This window comes from Notechis scutatus, chromosome Z (genome assembly GCF_049901735.1).
Source record: "Notechis scutatus isolate UNSWTSFEM ecotype Mainland chromosome Z, rNotScu1.2, whole genome shotgun sequence".
In the NCBI taxonomy this organism is placed as follows: domain Eukaryota; kingdom Metazoa; phylum Chordata; class Lepidosauria; order Squamata; family Elapidae; genus Notechis; species Notechis scutatus.
The window spans coordinates 12569410-12594006 of record NC_142025.1 but is presented as its reverse complement, the minus strand read 5'-3'; the positions used below and the strand labels follow the sequence as shown (position 1 = coordinate 12594006).

The 24597-nt window shown below is 38.0% G+C and overlaps 1 protein-coding gene across 4 annotated transcripts in view; it reads left to right on the top strand.

Moving 5' to 3' along the window:
* Window positions 1–24597, top strand: part of ADARB2 (adenosine deaminase RNA specific B2 (inactive)) — a 504709-nt gene that overhangs the window by 282771 nt on the left and 197341 nt on the right. The window lies entirely within an intron of this gene.

Sequence of the window (24597 nt, the reverse complement as noted above, 5' to 3'; positions counted from 1 at the left end):
CTAATGGTAACTTTAGAACTGGCAAGTTTGAAATCAACCATAATACTCTTTCCATAAAATGCCCTATTTGGAGATGATGATGTTGATCATCCTCATCCTCATCCTCCTGCCTTCAACAGGTTCTAGGACAGCTGTTGTCCAAGAAGCTGCCTTCTAGGACAACAGCTGATTGCCCAATCCATTTTCCCACCATCACCCATGGAAAAATGCTAACTTGCCCTCAACAACCTCTAACAATGGAGCAAGGTTATTTGGCATATTATTATATTTTTATTGCAGAGAAGAGGCATTTCTTTCTCAGGTGCCAGAATAATTCATTTGCCTTTTGTGTAATTGGAGGGATTTAATTTGAGGCTCTGCTTCTAGTTACAAAGTGATTTGGGCCGGTCCTCATTATGATTGTTTCTGGTAGTTGTTTCTGTTAAGAGCATTGTTTTGTATATTGCCCTGATTTATTGGCTAACATATAATTTGATTGGTTGATTTTTATAAACTGCCTGACTCTCATCAATTCTGGGACATGTTTCAGATATATTAAGGATAACAATTCTGAGAATCCAATTGACCATGCTAGTTGAGAATTTTGGAAGTTATCATTCCAATAAATCTAAAAGGCAGAATAGAATAGAATAGAATAGAATAGAATAGAATAGAATAGAATAGAATAGAATAGAATAGAATAGAATAGAATAGAATAACAGAGGTGGAAGGGACCTTTTAGGCCTTCTAGTTCAACCTGCTTAGGCAGGAAACCCTACACCACTTCAGACAAATGGCTATCCAATCTCTTCTTTAAAACTTCCAGTGTTGAAGCATTCATAACTTCTGGAGGCAAGTTGTTCCACTGATTAATTGTTCTAACTGTCAGGAAAATTCTCCTTAATTCTAAGTTGCTTCTGACCCTGATTAGTTTCCCATTGCTTCTTGTCCTGCCCTCAGGTGCTTTGGAGAATAGCTTGACTCCCTCTTCTTTGTGGCAGCCCCTGAGATATTGGAACACTGCAAGTCTTTCTTTTCATCAAACTTTCTTTTCATCATACCCAGTTCCTGCAACCGTTCTTCATATGTTTTAGCCTCCAGTCTCCTAATCATCTTAGTTGCTCTTCTCTGCTCAGAAGAATTGGAAAAGTTGTATTTTATCATATAGTATTCTGATAGTTTCTGAAAACAGTTCAAAGACAAGTGATGTAAAATTCCAAATAGAAACCATTGGAGCTTATAAGCCTTACTATGGCCAGTTCAGACTCTGATAAAGAAACCAACAAGCCAGTTCCAATTGCTGGCTGAATCACTACTTGTGGAACTTCAGACAGAAGATACTCTGTCAGGTAATCATGCACACAGTTGCCACTAGTCTTGGAAGATGAGGAGTCTAAGCTGTCATCCCTTCCTGGGTAAGAGCTCACTGTGATGAAAGGAGAGCAGAGCAAAGGCATTCTGCAAGGTTTCTCACAAGAAAGGAAACACATTTCTGAATGAACAACACTAGGGTTGCTTCTCTTTAAGAAGTGCAGCATACTCAAGCTTCTCCATTGGCAGCAATTCTTCATTTAACGAGACTCCATGTGCCTTGACATCTGATTTGAGCTTCAGTTGCAGGACATGATTTTTCTCCTGAGGGGGGAGGGGGAAGCCTGTCAGCCTTGGAAGCCATATTTTATTTGGAAGCTTCCAGGCTACCACATTTAGTGCCTGGGAATTTGGGAGGGGGGATTTCATAGTGAGGTAGAAGATTAGACTCAACAACATTCTTTCTCAGAGAGTCAAGGACATGTTACCCTGCACCTGGAGAGGAGTGTCTAGAGGAAAGTCTCCAGTTGGGAGGTCGATTTGATTGGGCCATGTGATGGACTGATGGGTGCAGGGGATGGATCTGTTTTCAGTAACGTTTATTAGTTTGGAGTTGGTTAGTTGAGGTGTCCTAACAGATTGCTGGTTATAATCCAGGAGTCTCCAAACTTGGCAACTTTAGGACTTGTGAACTTTAACTTCCAGAATTCCTTTGCCAGCCATGCTGTCTGGAGAATTCTGGGAGTTGAAGTCCACAAGTCTTAAAGTTGCCAAATTTGGAGACCCATGCTATAATCTGTAACTTTACTGTTCTCTAAAACATCTATGTCAGGACTGTCAAACTCCCAGCCCGCAGGCCGGATGTGTTACATGCTGACCACACTTATACCCAGTTTAGTGAAGGGGAAAATAGTCCCAATACATCGTGTGACAATGACATGAGTTTGATACCCCTGATCTATGTGCTTTCCTTCAGATATTTCTGAACTCAATTCTCCACAGCCTATTGATAAGGTATGCTGAGGAGAAGTCACAACATTTGGAGAGACTCCTGTGTGTGCTTGAGAAGCTATGTCATCTCATCAATTCATTCCATCTCATAGATACACAAGACATTTTGAAATGTTTATCATTTTATAATTCCTTTCAAATTTACATAGCTTTATTTTAGTGTTGTACGTTAAATTTATGGAAGAGTTGTCCACTGTTTATGGCTCAGTACCAGGGGTGGGATTCAACCGGCATTATTACTGGTTTGGTTATTACATTTTGTGTGCGTATGCAGGCTTCGCGCACATGCACACCTGACGCGTGTGTGCACCATGTATAAAACCTTAAGCTGTGCCGCCCGGACAGCTGAAAAGCACTGCGCGCAGGTGCGCAGCATTTGAAAAGCTTCTTTTTCCCTGCTTTTTCAACCTCAGCTGTGTCATGCAAAGCAGCTGAGGTTGAAAAAGCAGGAAATAAAGGACAGCTAAGAGCCCAGGTGGGCCAAACAGCAGCAAACACAGAACCGGTTCGGTGTCTGCTGCTCTTCAGAACTACCGGTTCTATAGCGCTGTGCAGAACTGGTGGCATCCTATCCCTGCTCAGTACCTATATGGCTTGTTTTCCATGTGGCCAGTCCCATGAGACTAAGGCAATGTTTAGAAAAACCATTCTGGAAAGGAAATAAATTATAACAGAAGAGAATATTTGTACTCAGGTTTGAACTGTGAGGTCTCTGAGCTTGGTTGTTTTCTTGCAATCATTTCATTTCCCATATAGGTAATATTATCAGTGCTAGCTATGAACATGTTAGCTAGTTGGGTAATGAAAATGCAAGAAAATAACAAAGTACTGTCCTACACTGAAATCATAAGCGCTTTGAGAAGGTAAAAAAGGAACATGTGTTTGTGTGTGTGTATGTGTGTGTATTAGTTATTTATGTTTCTTTCCATTTTCCATTTCTCCTTTCCATTCTAGGACACTCAAGGTGACTAACAGTTAAAATAAGATGCAACATTGGGGAATGGTTTTAAAATGCACGAACAATAGTTAAGTGAAAAGACATTGGGCTGACTTCCTTCCTTCCTTCCTTTCATTATCTTTTTCCTTCACTGTCAGAAGTTCAGGCTCAGTTCAGGTTTGGGAAAATAGAAATGATCACAGAGAGCCAATAAGAGATCCTCATTCAGCCAACCCAATAATGGCTTTTAACAATTAATTTTTGTTGATTTCTCCTTTTTTTCCTTTTTAATTCTTCCTCCTCAATTATTCATAATGAAGCCACAACAGACATCTGTTTTGTATAGTATCAAAGCGCTGGTAACGAAATATCAAGAGATAACTTGAAGGAAATAATTTCTGATCTTTCCCAAGCAATTATTATGCATAACCCTGATAAATTAAACTTTCAAATTCAGAAAACGCTAGGCCCAGCCATGCTTTGGAGTAACATCAAATGATTACATTCTTCCCAGGTGCTGCTTAAAATACATCTGGCAAAATAAATGGAGAAACAGATGCTCCTTAATAAGGAGCCAGTCTTTCTCTTGGCCATCTGCTAAACAAGCATCTGTCAGCTGACTCTGGATCACCCTGGCCCAGAAACCTATTTCATTCCTTTGAAAGTCACACTGTAAAAGAGAGTGCAGGGGTTCTCGATATATCGAGACAAGTTAGGAGTAAGAAAGGATTATGGCTGATCAGAAGCAGAGCCTTCATTGGGCTTGCAAAAAAAATAATCACAATGATACAGAGACACAACCAGGGCTGGGCTGCTGGGGGATTGCAGGGGTTCGGGGGAGCCCCTAGCTAAGATTCTGTGCAGTTCGGAGATCCCCCAAATCCCACTCCTGGTTGGCCCCGCCCACTCCCCTCCTCCCCTCCCAGGAGTCCCCACGCGGCCTGTTTTGGATGCAGGTAAGTGCAGGGCGCACGCAGAGGCTCGGGGAGGGTGAAAAACAGGTCTCCTGGAAGTTTGGAAAGGCCAGAAATGGGCCCGTTTCCAACTTCCAGAGAGCCTCCAGAGCCCGGGGAGGCTGTTTTTGCCCTCCCAGAGGCTTGGGGAGAGCCTCTGGAGCCCGGGGAAGGCAAAAACCACCACCCCGCCATGGTGCAGGAGGCTGACTAGGCCACACACACACCACACTTACCCAGCAACCAGGCAGAGAACCCGTTGCTAAAATGTTTGAAGTCCACCCCTGGACACAACAGACCAAACTAACCATGTAAAAGCTACACAACTGCTTTAATTAATATGTACTTTGAAGAAAAGCCAAAGAGATGAGTAAGCTAATGACTTAGCTGACTTCCCTTGGCCCAAAGGACAGGAGGCCATGGATGTTCCCACTATGTCTCCAACAGTAATAAAACAAGGAGAGGGTTAAAGGTCTTTAAAAAGCTTGATCAGTCTCATTGTTTCAGAATTTTTCAATGTTTTGGTCTTTTTTCCCACCTAGCCTTTTGGAAAGCATATAATAATTTTTAAAAACTCAATTTCTATGCTTTCTAAAAAGAAACAAAATTAAGAGTTTTGGCCTCATTGCTCAGACTGCTCTGGGAGATTTTAATTGATGTAAGGCGACCTTTTTGGTAAATCTCTCTGAATACCATCTCTTGTAGCCTCAATTAAGTGTTAGTGGTAGGTTAAGTAAATAAGCCCTATTGTACTGTCTTCAGTATGGTTTCCTCTAAAATTGTGCTTATAAATTGCAGCACTAGGAGTAAATCCTATTTAATTTAGTGAAATTTATAAGGGTAAGACTGCAAATAAACACCTGAGTTGCAGGTCAGTATTTCTGTGCCAAAATAAGCAGGAAAGCTCAGAATAAGACAGGGAAAGCTTTTGATGACTTTATTATTTCATTCTTTTAACTTGACAAGCTGTGGGGGGATTGAAATATATGTGCGTGCATATAACTGAACACAAAAAGAGAAAAACGGGGACGGACCATTCTAAGCAAAATGCAGTATATATACATAATTGAAACAACCCAGTTGTTAATTTTGTTTGTGTTTTACTCTCAGACTTTTAGGAGTGCTATATTGGATACTTTGAGTGCTCAAAAATTGGTGAAGCTCCCTTGCTATACAGATAGTCTTTAACTTACGACTGTTCATTTAGCTGTTCATTCAGAGTTATAACAGGAATGAAAAAAAAGACTTATTATTGCAGCATTCACATGATCAAAATTCAGACACTTGGAAACTGGCATTTACTTACTTACGATGGTTTCAGCATCCCAGGGTCATGTGATTGCCAGTTGTGACCTTCCCAGCTGGTTTCTCAGAAGCAAAGTCAATGAGGGAAACTGGATTTACTTAACGACTGCTTGATTCATTTAACAACTGTGGTAATTTGTTCAACAACTGTGGCAAAAAGATTGTAATATCAGTCATGACACACTTATCAATCATTTTCCTTAGCAATGGAAATTTTAATCCTAATCATGGTTGTAAATCAAGGATTACGTATAAATTTTTGTAATTTGTTAAAGATTAAGAACCAAGGGAAACTATTATCTGAGCATCGCCAAGATAGCTTGTTGGAAGGAGCATCTGGTTGCGGTTGTTGCAGGATTGCAAATGGTCATCCATGCAACTGATATAACTTTCAATTCAGTAGAGATTAGGTGATTTTTGAGAATTTCAGTTGGCCTAACAATGCAGGAACAAGGAAGTTGTCATATTCTAGTTGTTGTTGAAGTATAATTTCCAGATATCTTGATTTTCCTGCAAGGAGACTAGTTCTCAACTTCAGCAGTAAGACTAGCTTCCCAATGTGAGTCACATCAGATTTCAGTGTGTCGCTATTATTTATCAGACACTACAATCTTTGCCGCATATTCTTTAAGGTAAACAAATAAGTTGAGTCACCAGCTCATGACACTATGCAATCCTCAAACTTTGGGGATCTATTTGATCCATTGTGAAGACTTCTTCATATTCTATTCAATGAAGCATCTGAAAATGAATTGATCTTTACATAAAGAGATTGGAATGTTTAGAAGTAATCAGTCACACTACAACAACACATAGTATACTTTGGATACCCACAAAAAAGTATGAAACAAATTTGTTTGTGAAATTATGATAACTAATCTACATGTATCAGCTTTATAATATGGGTGATATGTCACATGTTATCTTTTCAAATGTAACTTTCTTCTGATTCCAAGTTAGACAGCATATTGTTTGTGTAACTTTTCATTTGTTTTTAAGATGATCTTCAGTACGAATAAATAACTGAAGTGATTTTTAAAGACAAGTTCTTAACCATCCTCTTAGAGATATAATCAAAATCTCTGTATGTGTATTCACAGGGTTTCAAGCATTTTTGTTATTCAATGTAATCAGGGGCTGTAGAGGGTTTAAAAGGATTTCTTCAGAAATAGATGGCAACTGCATGACATGTTATGGATGGTTAATATTATGGGTATATCAATAAAGTACTGTAGAAATGGCTTTGAACAATAACAACAAAGAACTACTGATTGCGCAGCCTCTTTAACAATCAGTTAGCATTGATTAAAAATGTATTCAACAGGCAGAAATAATTTCCTTAAAGTACTTTCACCTCAGTATAAATTCAAAAGTGCCATTGTATCTGTTCTTTGCACGAACTGAATCAAGTGGGCATTGGAATGTCATATCTGGTTCTGATTTTACTGCCACAACTGATGATGGTGGTGATGATGATGGTGATACGGTAATTCCATGGCTAAAATAAGTTCTAATCCTTTTATTATTATTTTTCAAAAAGGGAATATTGCTGTTTTAAAAAGAAAATCAGTGGGAAGCAGCCTTCCTTACTCCAAATGATGCTGTTACACATGACCTCTCAACCTCAGCCCACTCATGATTACCTCTGGTTCATTTAAAAAAAGAAAACCAGAGCAGCTCTGCTGGCTATGATCAAGATACTGCATCTTGTTTCTATAGAAACCAGAGAGATGTCTCTAGGAAGACTACAAACAAGATTTGAAGGCTATAACCCTTTATAATTGATTGGAGAGCCACCGCCAAGTATGTACCGAACAGTCAACCTATAGCCTTCTCAATGTCTTGCACTGGAATTGACAGACAACATGGCTGAAACAGCTGGGAATTTTGAGAGTTGTAGTCCAAGATGTTCGGGAGTTTTAGGGAAGCCTGATATAGACAGCATTGAACTAGAACATGTTTCCATATCTCAGTAAATTCCAAATAGTTGGGCTTCAAGAATTGTCAGCCACCTCCATGCTTTCTAGGCAGTTCTGGGAGTTGAAGTCCATTCATTTGGAAACATTCGTTTGAGCATATAGAATGTAGCACACCCACCCACTGGGAGGGGGGGCGGGGTGGAGGACATGATGATAATATGACAAATGACAAGAAACATTCCACTTCAAATCAGAAATTCTAAATCTTCATTATCCACCTGAGTTTTTTATTTAAGATAAATAAAGATCCAGTGAAGAAATAGTACAGACTATCTCTTCAAGGTTAGTTTAACTAACTATTTACGTGCACATTTTTTTAACGTCATGGGATTGTTGTTACTATTTTTCCTCCTCTTTTATTGAACGACCCTATGACCATTTTTTTCAATGGGAGTGTCACAACAGGAAACGACTATTTCAGGATCATTTTAAAAAAATGAAATCTAATAAATTGACTGTGAACATGTATCAGCGGCTTCCTTAAGATTGGTATAAAAGATACAGAGGGACACTTTTACAGGTAGAATCAAATGAAAAGCAGAATGTCTAAAAGAAGGTAGATTATCAAAAACTGAAACAGCATTTGAACAGGGGATATTGGTAGAAGGACTGTTCCAATCCTCTTTTATCATATAAATAGATAAATCAGTTCTAAAGTGCCCTTTAAATTCCAAAGATCTACCTATATTAGCCTGCCAGTTTACTAAAACCAGCCAGAGATATTTCTTTCACACTCTATTATAAGTTGCATTTGAAAAGGATCTGTGAAAGATCCTTGTAAAGGATCACTTCTGTGTTTCAGAGTTTTTGCCCTAATAATAACCCAGGGACAAACTTAATTTTTCTGAATATTTGCTTTAGAAATCTCAACTGTTGCGACTGAACTATTCTCTATGACCATAATTGTGATTAGAACTCCCCTTGCTAAACAAGATTATTGTTAAGTGACTCATAACTGATTTTTTTTACCTTTTGTTCCATGGTTGTTAAGTGTCTATGGAGATTCTCAGTCATCCAGGTCATGGTTGTCCCAAAGGCGTTTTTTTCAAGTGGGTTCTTGTCTTCAAAGAAAAACCAGAAAGTCCAATTGAAAAAGCCTCTTGAAAAAGCACCTTTGGGACATTTTTGTTAATTAAATCACTGCAGTTGTTAAGTGAATCATGCACGTGATAAGCAACTCTAGCTTCTCCCTTTGATTTTACTTGTTGGAAGCCAACTGGGAAAATCAAAAATGATGGTCACATTATCTTGTAAATACACGCTGGTGCCAAGCACCCAAATTTTGATCACATGAATATGGGGATGCTACAACAGTCATATGTGTGAGGACTGGTTATAAGACACTTTTTTTCAATGCCATTGTAACTTCAAATGATTGTTAAATGAATGGTCGTAAATCAGGGAACACCTGTAGTTTGCCTTTAATTGTCCTCAGGTTACCTTCAGCATTTTGTAAAAAATCTTATCACATAAAAAATAATAATCCTGAATGTAGGGAGGATAATTGTGCCAAGAAGAATGGAACAGAAATCCCACCAAGGCTCGGTTGAACTGCAATATGATTCCAACTATGCAAATTTAGCAAAATGAATCAGTGTAAGATCAAAGAGATCATGTAGCTTGTATGAGAAAGTATTCAAAAATTAATTGTTGGCCTTTAAGGATTATGATGTACTAATGCTTAGTTCTTCGATTTCTACATAGAATTTTATATTCAGTTCTGTGTAGTGGTGGGTTTTTTTAAATTTACATTGCAAGTTGTAATCTTGTTGACATGATCTATGAGCAATTCACATCATAGTTCCATTATATAGCCCACTGTATTTAGATGCTTGTTATTTATTATTCAGTCATCAGATTTCTATGCACTCCCCATCTCATCAAAGGCAACTCTGGGCAGTGCACAACAATCCAATACAACATATTAAAATATATATAAACCCACATATAAAAACAATTGTTTAAATATAGAAAAATCAATGTTAAAAATTACATTTTACTCAAATTAAAATATGCAAACCCAGGCATGAAGAGACTGTGTGTATCCATCTCAGTAGCGGAGCCATCTGAACATGTGTCTGGTTCTATGGACTCTCCAGGCCTGATGACATAATCAGATCCTGAGAGACTTCTCAAATATTAAAGAGGGTGGAGATAATCTAACTTTGGGTAGTATGGTTCCACAAGGTAGATGCCACAATAGAGAAGGCTTATGAAATTGTGAATTTCAGGATTGCCTTAAGCTGCTATTTTAAACATTGGTAGCTTTGTGCAATTGTATAAGAGCTGTAGTGGTGCAGTGGTTAGAATGCAGTACTGCAGGCTACTTCTGCTGACTGCCAGCTGACTGAAGATCAGCAGTTCGATTCTCACCAGCTGAAGATTGACTGAGCCTTACGTCTTTCCGAGGTCAATAAAATGAGAAACCAAATTGTTTGGGCAATAGGCGGACTTTGTAAACCGCTTAGAGTGGGCTGTAAAGCACTGTGAAGCAGGATATAAATCTAGGTGCTATTGCTATTAGTGTTTGATGTTTTCCTTAGGGAAAAAAAAGATAAAACCAGGTCATTGTAAAATGTATACAAGGATACAAGATATGGTTTAAATAAAAATGCTACAATCAAAAAGGTCTTATTTTACATTGCTTAAAATTCATCTAAAGGTAGAGATTGAAAATTGCAAAAAATTACCCATCAATCTAAAACTGTTGCAAAATGCGGTTATACTTTCTTTTTTTTCAATCCAAGCCATATTTAATTGAAAGCAAATTCATTGGGTTCAACAAATGTACTTTGTATCAGTTTTTCTTTCTTTTCAGATTTCATTTTCTCTTTGACCACCTTGCTGAAATTGTGCTGTTTCCTTCTAAAATGATTCATTGCTTTTTATGAGGTCATTATGGCACAATGTAGCTTCAAATAATATTTCATCTCTTCAGTTGGGAGTGCAATACCATATATGGTGTGTGTGTGTCTCACAGGATAGATTATAATTTTATCTTGGCAACATAAAAAGTGCTCTGTTCTTTGATTAATATGATTAATATTCCTGTCCCTAAGTTTCACTGTCTAGGAAGCTTTGGAATTCAAGGTAAGTATGAGAAAGAATTATTTATTAGCTCCTTATGTTCAGCAGGCAATTATCTCAAGGGAGTTTCCCTATAGCAGGATTGTCCTAGTTATGATTTATAGCCCATGAAGTCTCCTTTTTATGCTTCCAGTAGTCAAGCAAATAATAAGGTATCCTTGTAGGCTTCTTGTGAAGGATCCGTGGGTGCCTTCAAAATATAGCCCTGTCCAGCTTAGTTTTCACTAACTGTTTGTTCTTGGTAGCCCCACACAAGTTTCAGAATCAGAACTGGTGAACTTATAGTAGGCTAACATATATTTACAGTAGGAAATTATTTGTTTTAGCAAAACATAAGTTGGTCAAGACTAATGCCTACTATGTTTTAAAATCTAAGTGGTCCTCAATTTACAAAAATCCATTTAATGACCACTTGAAGTTACAGGATTTAGAGGTGTATGAGGATGTAAAGTTACCACTAGGTGAGCGTGCAATAGGTTGCAAATGGGTGTATAAGATAAAGACTGGTGTGGACGGGACCATTACCCATAAAGCAAGATTAGTTGCTCAAGAATTTGCTCAGTCAGATAAGGACTATGATGAAATGACCATCGCAGCATCTCCACAACCATGTGATTACATTCAGATGTTTGACAACTGACTCACATTTATGATAGTTGCAGGGTCCTGGAGTCATGTTATCCCGTTTTGCAAATTTCTAACAAGCAAAGTCAATGGGGAAATCAGATTCATTTAATAAACGTGTTGTTGTACAATGGAGCAAAACTCACTTAATAAATTTCTTACTTAGCAAAATAAATTTTGGGCAAATTGTGGACCTAAGTTTAGGATTACTGTACTAATTGGTACCTACAAGAATCACTTCTGATTAGAGTTCAATTAGTAGTCACAAGAGATGGGACCTACTCTGTTAGGCAAGCCATTCATTCATTCATTCATGCATTTATTCATGGAAGATCTAGTAGTACTTTGAGCCATTCAGATAACCCCATTCATAGTTTTACAGGCCCTAATAACATTATTCAGGCATACTTTTCAGAGACGTTTTGATTGCTAGTTTTGACAGTGAGGTCCTATATTGGCAATGAGATTTGTTATTAATAGCTGATGTTTTGATTGATCATCTGTACTGCTTTCAGGGAAGGAAAAACAGAAGATAGTCATAGTCTCTCTTCTAATATCATAAATATAATTTTCTCAGTCTTTCTGCATATTCTTACATAAATGACCTTGAAGTGACTATATACTGATGAAATGATTCCCGTGTATGCAAGTTACCATTTTACTGAATTGGTTGCCAAATGCAAGCTCTCCTTTACTAATTGTACCCATTTGGCTGGCCAAAAAAATTACAATCTGTTATTCTTGGAAACGGTAGCTTACCTTTGGCAATGTCTGCTGCATTTGGAAATGATGTGTATTTCATACTTGGAGGAATGAAGAATGTGACAGCAACAGCAACAACCAATTTATGATACCTAAAAGTGAAAACAGCATGTGTTTTCTGAGGATTTGGGGAAAGTATATTGTGAAGAGACCAGCTCCAAAACATTTTTGGCAGGAGCACAGTCAGAACATCTGAAAAGAATGATTTGGTTTGACTTGCTTGTTGTCACAAGATGGCATTTGGGCTCATACACTTAATATAAAGTGAATATACCTTTGGGTGAGTCCATCAAAATGTTATCGGTCACAGAATGATTGACTGGTTGTAAACTCTGAGCTTTGTGTTGGGACCTTTTTACCCTGCCCTTCAACATATCTAACTTCCTATAACAAAAAAAAAATGTTCTACATCAAAAACTATATCAAAAACTGTGTTTATACTAACATAGCAGAATGGATTCTCCCCAGAATGGAACTATTCTACATCTGTAGTCTAGTATCTGTTTCCTCTAGAACTAGGTAGAAATGGGTTTTCAAAATTCTCCACCCTTTCTGCAGGCAGAGAAAAAATGCTGGATCTCTTCAGGGAATGAAGAAAATTCCCAACATATGCTTGAGGACAAAGTTCAGTACTGGGACATTATTATATATATTTTTCTCTATGGGCTGGTTTGTTCATTTCTTGCTAGATGGAAGAAGGAAATGACATCAAGCAATCTTGTGAGAACTTCCATGAGAGACTACAGGGGGGGAAAAAAACTTTGAACACAGCAAGGTTGTCTATAACAATTTTCCTAAGGTACCTCAGAAAAGGTAGGTTGTCCTGTAAGGGAGAAAGGCTTCATTTTGAGGATCAGGTATGAAAGAAAGAGAAAGAGAAAGAGAAAGAGAAAGAGAAAGAGAGGAGGAAGGAAGGAAGGAAGGAAGGAAGGAAGGAAGGAAGGAAGGAAGGAAGGAAGGAAGGAAGGAGAGATCCTTCAAAATGCTTTGAGAAATAAAAAGAAATTTTGGTACCTTTTGGTAGGGAGTTACAATACCATCACAGACAGAGAGTGTTCTTTCCATTGCTCTTTTTAATACTTGGGTTAACAATTCAGTTTTTCTGTGAAGGCTTGTTTTGGGTTTTTTAAAAAAATATGTTATTCTCTGCTGTGGGCAAAAAGATCCTGTGCAACACTTGTAAAAAAAATTAAGCACAAACTAAATCAAATGTTAAAGTGAAACTGAACGTTCATGTGGAAATTTTAGGTAAGAATTTTTGAAGGTGAGTAGAACCTGTGTGATCTGCTAATTCTCTCAAAGTACTTTCCAAGGAATATATCTCAGATGATGGGTTCTAAGATAATATTTTTTAGATGTGGCAATAAACCTCAAGATATTGGAAAGAAATATTACTGACCCATAGTTACCCATGGGTCAGCTGTTTTGTCTCTTTATCACCTTTGAAATCGTTTTTAGCCTTTTCTCCCATGAAGTCTGATTACCAGTTCAACTGAGTATGTATTAAACATTAGCTATGCTCTCACATTATACATCTTTTTATTTCTGTAAGATGATAAACTGAAAACTAAGTACATAACAAAGCATTACTTATTTTATCCATGATGGCTTAAACTAGGGGAAACATGACAAATTTTGAAAGGAAAAGGAATGAGAGGGAAATCTATTTTAACAAGAGTTAAAAAGTAAAATAAAAAAAATATTACATAAGATAGAAAACAATTAACAGGCTCCTAATTCTGAATTGAATATGGACTTAGGTTATATAGGATATCCCGAAAGATGGAAAATCAGTAATGTAATAAACAGAGTAAACTTTTAAAATGGATTCCTCAAAAAATATCCTTTTATAAACAGAGAGAAGCTTCATTACTTCTAGGGAAAACTTCGGTAAGGCTGATAATGATGCAAAACGGGTGGAAGGCAGGGGAAGAACTGGCAAAAAATAAAGTCATAAAACTGGGTATGATTCATTTAACAGCTGTCCAGTTTAGCAAGTTGTTGTCATAAATGGAGGACTATCTATTCCTTTTTTTGTGTTTGGAACAGATTAATGGTTTTATTTTGTTTCTTAAATTATATGAAACCTATTTACATTTAATTTAATTTATCTCCTCCTAAAACAGTTGCTACCATAGAGGTTTTGAAGTCTGCAAAGAAAGGATTTAAGGAGTCTGTTTGCAGCCCTGGAAAAACAAAATCCCCTCCCCTCAATGCCACAGTTTTTAAGACAATAAAATATTACCCTCCTTCCCAATTGTCCCTGATCACTCTGTAATAAATTCTGGCACCCTTTCTGGTTGCTTTAAATAATGCAGGCTTGGGCCTTTTTCATCTAAAAATGGCCTAGGCATGCATTCTTTAAAGCAATCAGAAAGAATGCTAGAGTTTATTTTCATTCTCCACACTTGTAAACTGTCTAAAAGGGACTGGTGTTTGTCTTTACTGCTACCAGTCTCAAAATTCAGACACAGGAGTGTTCGCTCTTGTTACAAATCCAAAAACAATACTGTATAACATTTTCTCTCAACACTGGCAACTTTAAGATGTGTAGACTTCAACTCTCAGAAATCCTTGTCACCTGAGGAATCCTGGCAGTTGAAGTCCACACATCTTAAAGCTGTCCAGAAACACTGATGTACAGAATCAGCCCCCTCCTTGTTCTTCATTCAGCCTTTGAACATTGATTTGGTAATTTGTAAGAAATCTTAGCAGTTGCCATAAAAAGGAAGGCTAAAATGAAAGCTGAAAAGTGCAAAGGAAATAGCTCTCTGGTAATTTAAATCAGGCATCTCCAAACTTGGCAACTTTAAGACTTGTGGACTTCAACTACCAGACTTCCTCAGCTGGCCATTTTGGCTAGGGAATTTTGGGAGTTGAAGTCCACAAGTCTTAAAGTTGCCTGATTTAAATTATCAGCTAAAGGTTCTATGGGAAAATTGGGAAAGTGGATGAGCCAACAGTTTGCAACAAGAAGAAAACACCCCCACGCATACATTCTACCAAATCCATTTTGAAAGCAGAAACAAAATCATTTATTTTAGGTGCATTTCTTTTGAATCAGAAAAGTCAAATGGATAATATTTGTACATCACCAAGCTAATTTGAAGTGCCTTCAATATAGAGAGTTTCTTAGTGGTTCCTGTCTTTGTTCTTTATGAAACTATCAATTAATCAGCAAGAAAACTGTGGTGTGAAACAAAACATGGTTTCGATAAATGCAGAATTCATCACAAGTAATATGGGATATTTGTTTTACACTTAGGTACCTTAGGAAAATTCTGTAAATATCATACCTTAAGATCATATGCATCTGCAATATTGGTACTTACTTCGGATGTTGATTCTAAGTTTTATAGAAGTAAAACTGAAGTTTTATATCCCTGGCATTTAACACTAGGAAAATTAAAACTACATCCTGAAACTCTGGTGTATGTTAGATACACAAAAACACTGGCTATTTATATGTGAATATAATATGATCCATTTCAGAGAGAAGTGTTACCAGCTATTCAAGAAATTGTGAGTTGCTGTTCTCATATAAAAGGGATATCCCAGAGCCAGACTCCAAGATACAACTGTGTAAATAGAATGATGGGGTTGAAGTGCTAAAACAGATTATTTGTTAAGTAGGCAGAGGAACAATGTGAAAATAATAGTATTTTCCATCTCCTTTCCCAGATGTGCTGTCCTCCTGAATTTGCCAATTCTCCATGGTCAACTCACTGCAGACAGCTCACCATGGCCAACTCGCCACAGCCTACTCACCCCAATACAACTCACTCACTGCAGGACAATTCAACAATTTTATTTATTTTTTTGAAATAATTTAAAAATATTTTAATTTTTGTCATTCACATTTCATTTATCCCTCCTTTGCATCCTTTCTTTAATTATTCTATTCCACCATTTCTTTGATAACATCTAACTTTTGTCCTGTAGCAAGTTGTCTTGTGGTGATTGGGTTGTGGCCAATTGTTCTGTGGTGAGTTGGCCATGGCAAGTTGGCTGTGGCAAGTTGGCCATGGTGAGCTGGCTGTGGTGAGTTGTTCTAGACCCCCTCAACCATCTAGCAAGATGGCGACCAAGGCAGCTGCATAGTCACGCCGCTGTGAGCCCGTAGGAGAGAAAAGCACCAGTATCAACAGGAATATAAGTTACAAAAGTAACAAAATACATAGATACAGGAATAGAAGTAACAAAGTAACAAAATTCACAGATTAGGTCCTCGAGATCCACAAGTAGCAGCGTAAGGACTCGGACAAAGGCAGCCAGCCGATCTGGAATAAGAAGATCCTGCCAGGGTCCAGGAATCCCGTTCTGAGCAACCTTCCTTTGTCGGGTAAGGAGATCGAGAGATCTGCTGGAAAACGACGGACAAGAAAAAGACGGAGGAGACCCCGATACCGCTGCCGCCGCCGCGCGCTCGCTCGGTCCCGCTTAAGCCGCCCGTCTTCGACTCTTGTGACCGCCGCTTTCCTTTGTCGGGTAAGGAGATCGGCGATCTGCCGAAAAACTTGAGGAGGCGGCGGGCAGCGAGGAAGGAAAAGACGGAGGAGGCGCCGCTACGCTGCTGCCGCTGCCGCTGCTGCCGCTTCGCTCCGGTCCTCACTAAAGCTGCCGTCTCCGACTCTTGTGTCCGCCGCTGCAACTCGCCGTGAGCTCCCGGGGACTGGCGAGAGAAGGAAGAAAGCCCAAGAGCGCCCGGCCGGGAAGATCGCTGGGTGAGAGCGCTCCAACTTTCTCTCCCAATTCGGTCTCCTGTTGTGGGTCGCTCCGGAGAGGTTTCCTTCTGGTTCTAAGTCCCGTGTGAATCTAGAGAAAGGGCGATTCGGTAGCCACGTTCTCCATCCCTTGAAGAAATTGAAGAGCTCCGAGGACAGTAATCCCTTCCTCACGATCTAAAAGCCCTTAAATAAGAGTAGAGGGGGTACGCCATTTTAACTAGGACGAGCCCCTCAGACAAAGAAGACTCCTAATACTACCTCATCACCTCAAAACTTACAACTTTTCTACCTCATCACATATACCAACGATTAGATTATCAATTTCTATAAAATATTTTATTAATGGTTTAATTGATTTATTGTTTTTTAACTGATTAGTGTGTTTAGAGTGTTTAGTACAAATAGTATGATTACAGACTAGTTTAAAAGACCAAAATCCATGCAATTTAATTGAATAGCAAAATCTTTGATTTAGTGGATTTAAATGAACAGTGTGAGTAATGATTAATGTAAATAATTGACTAGTGATTAGAGTAATTAATTGACCAGGCTGATTGTTGCTTAGAAATACTATCTGATTTGAGAAATTACTACAATAGATTGTTTGATATTGTTTGATGTAATATTGACTATATAGATTACCCTAAATTGTTCATTTAATTAATTCAATCAACGTACTATTTTACCAATATTACCATGCCAAAAAGAAAGTCCTACCTCAAACCACAACTCAATGAGAAGACAATCCCCACCAATGAACTACAAGACTCCTGCACCAATGTACCTCAAGACTCCTGCACATGCCTTAAATGCTACAAAAATCTAATAGATAATAAATACTCCATCAAATGTTCTCTGTGTAAAAAAATACACCCACCATGACTGCTTGGGATTACCTGAGCAAATGATTCGATACCTAGAATCATCCAATGAGTTTCCATATCTCTGCAAATTATGCATATCCAAACTAGATCTGTCTAAAAGAGATGATACCGCCGAAACCATCAAAACATCCCCAAACATTGAAACCATTGAAACATCCTCAACCATCGAAACCATTAAAACATCCCTCAACACCATATTAGCATCCCTGGACGCCGTAAAAGAAAGAATAACCAACCTTGAAAAAAAAGACACAACACAAAAACCTGAACATCAAATAGCCACAAACCACATCTCCACCCAACAACCACAATCCAATCCAAAACCCAATCCGCAAATAAAGCGCAACCCAGACAAATATTGACATCCCAATCCTCATCAGAGAAGCTGTTGAACGTGAGCGGAAACGTCCAAACGCCATCTTATTTGGACTAGAAGACAGCATTGTCAATGATGACATCACAACTGTCCGAAACATCATCAGAGATTACCAAGCATCAACCATCTCCGGCGATGAAATAATTGACATTTCCGCATTGACCGAGAGCTTAAAAATAGAGACGGCTCTGTGGCCCCACGCTTGTGCAGGATCATTTGCAAAAATGAATCAAGCAAACGTAAACTCATTTACACTATAAACTCACTCGCCAAAACCAACACCAACCACAAAAACCTCCGCTGCCGCCCTGACTTAACCATACAGCAACGTGCCCGCTCCCGTGCACTCCGCAGCGAACTCAAAACCCGTCTAGACAATGGAGAGAAGGACCTGTACATTGACTACCATGCTGACTGCATCAAAGTAAGACACGCAACCCAATACCCAACTTTTACCCTCAACCACTACCCTACCTCAACCACCTACCACCACCCACCATCACCCAAAACTACCCACCACCCACCATCACCCAAGACTAGGCACGCACGCCCCCAACTACCTCAATCCCAACTGCTGCCGGACTTAAATGCAAACTACTCAATGCAAGAAGCCTCGTGAATAAAATACCTGAATTTCTCATCCTCTTAAATATGGCTAACTTCGACATTATATTTGTCTGTGAAACATGGCTCAATGCATCTCTCCCGACTCCATTACCACAGTAAGAGGCTATCATGTTTACCGATCAGATCGTGAAAATCGTCGAGGAGGTGGTGTTGCTATATTCTATAAAAAATCCTTACATCTAAAAATATCCAAGTTACCCAGGAGCTTGCCCTTCCTGAAACCATCATCTGTGAACTATCCTTAAATATCACAATTCGATTCTTACTATGTTACAGAGCACCTGATTATGACATCGAACATATAAACAAGCTAAATACACTACTAACATGGGCTACATCCTGCCCATACCCTTTTATCTTTCTTGGAGATTTCAATCTACCTCATATTGACTGGACCCTAAATAATTGTACAACTGAAATCATACACACAACCTTCTTCAATGCTATTACAAATCTAGGTCTTGAACAACTAGTAACCAACAACACTAGACTGAACAACTGCCTCGATCTCATCTTCTGCAATAGTTTGAATTTAATTTACCGAATACAAACCAAAGAACCCTTTCCAGTAGTGATCACAATATGATTGACTTTTGCCTCAACATACGTCCACGCAAAAATCACCACAACGATGTCATCCCTAGTTGTAACTTCAAAAAAGGCAATTATGATCTTATAGATAACGATCTCTCATCCCTCGATTGGCAATCTCTATTCACTGGATGCAATACTGTTGAAGATCATTACAACATATTTTTACTTGAAGTCAAAGAGTCATCAAACTATATGTTCCAACAACAACTCCAAAAAAAAAAAAAAAAAGCAGATTACCCATATCAATAAGGAAACTTCAATCCAAAAGAGATCACTCTGGTGGAAAAACAAATCTGGTCACGTTGCTAATTTCAAAAACCGATATAAAAATTTATGCCACCAGATAAAGACCGAATGCACCAATTACCACATTAAACAAGAGGAAAACCTTCTAAGCACCAATTCCACCCGTGCTTTTTACAATTTTGTAAACAACAAACTAAAAGACTCAAGGTCCATCCCTCCCTTGATAGGACCTGATGGTAAAGACTGCAGCGACGACATCATTAAAGCCAACATCTTTAACACATTCTTCGGCTCAGTGTTTGTAAACAGTAATGGATCATGCCCAATGTTTCCTAGCCGTACCACAGACAACAATAATGATCTAATACATATCGATTTTACAGTGAGACAACGTTGAAAAAGCACTACGCAACCTAAAACCATCTCTATCTATTGGGCCGGATGGAATATGTGCCTACTTCTTAAGAAAACTATCCGCTGCCATAGCCAAACCTCTAAGCATAATCTTTGAAAGATCTTTCAGAACCAGCTCCTTGCCCAACCTATGGTTACAAGCCACAGTCATTCCCATCTTCAAAAAGGGAGATCCAAGCCTAGTTGAAAATTACAGACCAATCTCCTTATGCTGCGTCACCTGTAAAGTCATGGAATCAATTATTAACCAATCCATCATCCTCCATTTAGAGACAAACAACCTACTCTCCAATAAACAATTTGGTTTCAGAAAAAAACTATCCTGTAATCTGCAACTCTTACACTGCAAAAACATATGGACTACTCAACTCGACCAGGGCAAAGCAATAGACGCAATCTACATAGACTTCTGCAAAGCCTTTGATTCAGTGGTACACGACAAACTACTCCTAAAAATAAAATCTTATGGTATCTCTGGACAACTGAATAACTGGATAGAAGCATTCCTGTCAAACAGACAACAAATGGTCAAAATTGGGAACGCCCTATCAAATCCAGTACCTGTCAATAGTGGTGTTCCCCAAGGCAGTGTTCTAGGACCAACTCTCTTCATAATCTACATAAACGACCTTTGTGATCATATCAAGAGCAATTGCGTTCTCTTCGCTGATGATGTAAAGCTGTTCAATACCACAGACAATACTACTACCCTTCAAAAAGATCTAGACTATGTATCTGAATGGTCTAACATATGGCAACTCCAAATCTCAACAAATAAATGCTCTGTCTTACATATTGGTAAAAAAATCAGAAAATAAAATACAAACTGAATAGTCAAGATCTTGTTGATGACCCAAGCTCTGTAAAGGACCTGGGAATACTCACCTCTAATGATCTAAGTGCTAGAGCTCACTGCAACTACATAGCCAAAAAGGCATTAAGAGTTGTTAACCTAATCCTACGTTGCTTTTTCTCTGGTAATATCTCACTACTAACCAGAGCATACAAAACATTTGCTAGACCAATACTCGAATACAGTTCATCAGTCTGGAATCCTTATCACGTATGTGATATTAACACAATTGAGAAAGTCCAGAAGTATTTCACAAGAAGAGTTCTCCACTCTTCTACCCATTATAGAATACCTTACGCCACCAGACTCGAAATTCTAAAACTAGAAAACCTCGAATTACGCCGTCTTCGGTCCGACTTAAACATGGTATATAAAATCATACATTGCAATGTCCTACCTGTCAATGAATACTTCAGCTTTAACCATAACAACACAAGAGCACACAACAGATACAAACTCAAAGTAAACCGCACCAAACTTGATTGCAGGAAATACGACTTCAGCAATAGAGTGGTCAATGTCTGGAATACTCTACCCGACTCTGTAGTCTCTTCCCCAAACCCCAAAAACTTTAACCTTAGACTGTCTACTATTGACCTCACCCCTTTCCTAAGAGGTCTGTAGGGGGCGTGCATAAGCGCACCAACGTGCCTACCGTCCCTGTCCTATTGTTTTCTCTTATTCTTTTATTTTTCTTATATGTACCCATTTCATATATTCACAATTATGTATACACTTGTACTTATTATCTTGTAAACAATTGACAAATCAAATAAATAAAAATAAATAAATAAAAATCTGTAAAAAAAAATGTTTTCCCTTTGTTCAGTTCCCTCTGTCTTTTAAAACAGGCATCCAACAATTGTTGCAATAAGTATGGTTCCTCCTCTTAAGTGTTGTGTTCAGGACTTCTGAATTTTCCACAATGCTCCCATCTTTTTGCCACAAGGGTATGCATGGAGACCTTTAATAGGGACTGAAAATGCACTCGTGCCAGGCATTTATATTAGTCTTGATGCATTCCAGAACTTTGCCTTCAAAAATAAAACTCCATACTCAAAAGTAGAAATTCTGTTCCATGTGTAGCACATAGATAATAGATAATGAGATTCCTTGTTTCCTTGCTGGCTGTTGTCTAAGGAATTGGGTAGGGGTCAGAGGTGCTATTCAGCAGGTTCTGATCATTTCTGGAGAACCGGTAGTAGAAATTTTGAGTAGTTCGGAGAACCGGCAAATACCACCCATAACTGGAGATTTTACAGTATCTTTCCCCTACCATGCCTACCAAGCCACACCCACAGAACCGGTAGTAAAAAAAAATTGAATCCCACCACTGGTAGGGGTCTTCCTAAAGCAATTCTTCATGTTCCAGAAGCTGAAGAATAATGGCCCACTCAGTCACAATTTGGCATTATCATTTACAAAATATTCACAGGTGCTTCTCTAGCAAAGGGATTGTGAAACTGTCTGCATGTAGATTTAATGTAGCAGTTCCTAAATGAAGAAACTGATGCTTGTAATGAGAAAGAAAGATAGGATTCATAAAGCTCAAATAATATCCACAGTGCAGAGCTTTCTTTGTATTCTGAAAAACACATCTGATTTATAGTATTGTAATCCCTTGGATTACTGATCTTTGAGGTTGCAAAGTTTTGTGCACATCTTTGGATGGAAGAGCCCACATTCTGCTGTTGTTCATCACATTTATCATTTTTATTGATTGTATTACATTTTTGCTGCTGTTGTTGTAGTTGTTGTTTTGGGCTGCCAGAGTCTTCGGGAGTTTGGCAGAAGACAAGTTAAATAATAAGATTCGCTACATAGTCAGCCAGATATTTAGACTGGATTTGGCATTTTATCCACCTATCGAATCCTTTCCAAGGACCTAGGTGGTGGTGGTTGTTTGATGGCATTAAAGTTAAATTTTAATGTGATTTAATTCATTTTAGGATAATAGTTTATGCTTAGTGCTAATCTTTGAATTATACTACAGCATATTAAACCTTGCTTAATACTGTATTTTGACATTATGAGTAAACTTACAAATACAGTTAAGTTTCCTGCATAATCCTTTGATTTAGGTTGAGGCTTTGTGTTTAGTAATAGCTTTAGAATTATAATGTAATATAGGATTTCTTTATGTGTGTTGCTTAGTATGAGAAGTCCTACACAAGGAATTCCTAGAATGAATTTAGAGTTACGATAACACTTCATTGAGACTTTAGGAATCTCAAGAGCTATCGGCTTTAGAATTATAGGATTTTGCTTTGGGGTGAAGCTTTTTGTTTAAAGGGTGATGGCCTTGATCCTATATTTTGCACCAAGGAGCTTGAAATTCAGTCAGTTTTGTAGTATATGAATCTCACTGGTATCCTTGTTCACTTTCAAGTATATGCTCTATAAATACAGTATAAGAATTCTAAACATCTGTGTCCAGTTAATGCATTTGGAGGATTTTTTCTCATGCACATAAAAGAGACAATAGAGATGATATATAGAGAGATAGACAGAGATAGATATCTAGATAGGTAGGTGGGTAGACAGACAGATGGCTGACAGGTAGATAGATAGATTAGATAGATAGGTAGGGGTAGGGATAGATGATAGGTAGGTGATAGATAGATAGATAGATAGATAGATAGATAGATAGATAGATAGATAGATAGATAGATAGATAGATAGATAGATATGACAGGTAGGTACTGAAAATGAACTCTATCCCACCCTACCCTTTTTTTCCAGAAATAGATCATCATCACATTTACCCATTTTCATCTCTCCAAATTGTATGACTATGGATAGAATGAAATTAATAAAAAGTGTCACAAATGTATGGAGCTTGACCAGAAATGCCTTCTGAAAGAATCTTCTCTTTGAAGGAGTATATAGTCAATAATAAATCAAAATGCTAGAAGGATATATGAAGCACCTGCATTTTCATTTTATGGGAAATCAGAGCTTTTTTATTTAAATGAAGTAGCTGATTTAAAGCTAGCATGTAAAATCTTAAATGACAGTTAAGGCAACTTATCCTCAGGGGAAATTTGGATGCACTGAGGTACATTATCAGTTTTTGTACTGGGATTTTTTTTCCCACATAAAGCTGTTCCAATTTAAGGGTTTCTTTGAAGACTGGAATTAAATGTTACATTCAGTTATACATTGTGGAAAGATCCTGGTTTAATGAGTCAAACCCCAATGGTTAGCAAAGATAAGCATTCTCATAATTCATTCATGAATTTAGGCAAGCTATGAAAATTAAAGCAGCATTATTTCACTAATAAACCTTGCAAACCAGGTAGATTTTATTATTAAATTGGATTAAGGACAGAATTGGTGTTGAACCACAAGTTCCACCTGGTTCTGTGAAGGAAAAGCTGAAAAAATCCAGCATTCTGATTTCATATTAAAGCCCAAAGCCCTACCCCACCTCAAAAAAAATCTCAATTGCTGAAGCAGATAATCTTAATAACCAGCACTTCCATGCATTACAAAAATGCTCTCACTAACTGCCGAAGACAAGATTTTGGAGGCCTATTTTCTAGCAAGGCTTTCTGTAGCAGCAGCTATTATCTAAAAACTGGTAGAAACCTTTACATGTTCCAATAAAATAAATTCTGATTTTTTTAAGGAGAATACTTATTTTAACAAGAGAAATCATTTGATTCTATTATTATTCATAATCAGCTCCTGGTAGCTAATTTCTTCAAAAGCTTTCAAGCCATTTATATACAATTCTTTCCTTATCAGACCGCAAACAAGCATGGTGGACTGTCAATTGTTTTGGGACCTGTGGTGATTTCTGAACCATGTTCTAAGAAATTTTGTTTTGTTTTTAGCCTGGAGAAAACAAAAAATTGCTTCTTATTTCTTAGGGGTATTTTGGTAGCACATGAGGCTTTGCCTCTTAAATATTTAGGCAAATTTC